Below are 2,368 nucleotides of genomic sequence, written 5' to 3'. Positions count from 1 at the left end.
TATATATTCACCATTAGTTTCTGGATCCTTGGGATATGCTGTTCAGTTTACTAACCCTATATTATCTGTGCTTCAATTTTCACTGTCATGAAAACCTTCTAAAATTACTAATAAAAGCCTCAGACATTTTAGTCAATGCCAATATTTGTATGAAACATTGCTGCTGCAGATTCTAATAAGGAATTGATTGTCAGAAATTAAGCACAGGAAAGTGTCAATAGGTATTCTAATTTATGTTTCCAGTGATGGGCTTTTTGTTGTTCTGTATGGGTGTAAAGTGGTTGCCGTGAAGTATGAGGACCAGTTTCCAATATCAAATAATTCATCCCCATACAAATAATAATGAATTGATTTTCACTTGGTGCCTATGCATATGTAGATATTAGCATGCACACAAACCTGATAACTGATGTATATGTTTTTGTGTGAAAATACATTATTTAAAGATAATGAAAGCTGTAAAACGATAGGCATGCACTCTTTGATAAAATGAAGTCATCTCTAATATTTATTCAAATATTGAAATAAGCTCCAAGATTTAAGAAAAACTGCATAAAATTTATTTCCTATCTAAACATGATCTTCCTTCTAGTGAATAAAATTTATTCAAATTTCTCCTCAAAGGTCATTTTATTTTCTGATATTTTCAATGCAACATAATTTAGCAATGATAACAACAAATTTTTAATTCTACCCAAAGGTATTTAAGGAAAAATGAAATCATGTGAAATGAAAATTTTCTGTTATCTAATGTCTTTCTTGTATAACTCATCTAGACATCAACAGTGAAGAGGAAGTAGGAAGTACACTTGAACACATTGGCACTTTCTAAATATAATTCCAGTAGCACAGAACTGAGAGAAACAATTAATAAATGGGACCTCCTGAAACTGAAAAGCAAAGGACTAGGTCAACAAAATAAAACAACTGCCTACAGAATGGGAAAAAAATCTTTACCAGCCCCACATCAGACAGAGAGAGGTCTGATCTCTAAAAATATACAAAGAACTCAAGAAATCTGTCATCAAAAGAAAAATAATACAATAAAAAATTGAATACAGACCTAAACAGAGAGCAATACCACTTTTGAGTATATATCTAAAGGATGCTCAATCGTGCCCCAAGGACATGTGCTCAACTATGTTCATAGTAGCATTGTTTGTCATAGACAGAACCTGGAAACAACCTAAACTCCCCTTGACAGAAGAATGGATAAGGAAAACATGGTACATTACCACAATGAAGCACTACACAGCAGAAAAAAGTAACATCTTGAAATTTACAGGAAAATGGATGGAGCTAGAAAACATCATATGAGTGAAATAACTCAGACTCCAAAAGACAATTATCATATGTACTCACTCATAAGTATTTTTTTAACATAAAGAAAAGGAAACTAGCCTACAAATTCACAATCCCAGAGAACCTAGACAACAATGAGGACCCTAAGACCTTAGAGAGATATACATGGATCTAATCTACATGGGAAGTAGGAAAAAAAAAAAGATCTTCTGAGTAAATTGGGAGTATGTGGACCATGGCAGAGGGTGGAAGGGGAGGGGAGAAGCATGGTGGGGAACAGAGAAAAAAGTAGGGCTAAATAAAATTAATCAAAAATATTATCTTCTTGTTAGCTATCTCTTTTATTTCAGATGATATAATAACATCCTCCTCTCTTCCTTCTTCTTCATCCAAACGCACCTATGCATTGCAACATATTCTCTTTTCAAATTAATGGTCCCCTTTTATATAAATTGTTGTTACAGACCTGTATATTTTTACTTTTGTGTATATGTGAGCCCTTATGTGTGTATGTTTACATCTTGTGTGGGTGCCCATGGAAGGGCAGAAGATTTCATCAGAACCCATGGAGTTGCAGTTATAGGTGGTTGTTAGCTTTCTCAACTACAATTTTGGGGATAACTCCCTGTCCTCTTAAGAGCAGCATCCACCTTAACTGCTGGGGCATCTCTCTAACCCCTTTAAATTTCTTAAAGTGAAAACTGAACCAACAACAGTTCAGTGTCTTTTTGCATAAGTATACTTGTACCACGAGTGATTTAGCACTGAGTCATATTTCGTACTCAACTGTTTTTTTTTTAATTAATTTATTTATTTATTGAAGATTTCTGACTCTTCCCTGCCACTGCCTCCCATTTCCCTCCCACTCCCCCAAAAACATCCCCCTCCCTCCTCAGCCCAAAGATCAATCAGGGTCCCTGCCCTGTGGGAAGTCCAAGGACCACCCACCTCCATCCAGGTCTAGTAAGGTGAGCATCCAAACTGCCTAGGCTCCCACAAAGCCAGTACGTGCAGTAGGATCAAAAACCCATTGCCATTGTTCTTTAGTTCTCAGTAGTCCTCCTTG

Source organism: Alexandromys fortis, unplaced genomic scaffold (genome assembly GCF_014885135.2).
Source record: "Alexandromys fortis isolate MF-2015 unplaced genomic scaffold, M_Fortis_MF-2015_v1.1 scaffold_105, whole genome shotgun sequence".
Taxonomy (NCBI): domain Eukaryota; kingdom Metazoa; phylum Chordata; class Mammalia; order Rodentia; family Cricetidae; genus Alexandromys; species Alexandromys fortis.
This window is presented reverse-complemented; position numbering follows the sequence as displayed.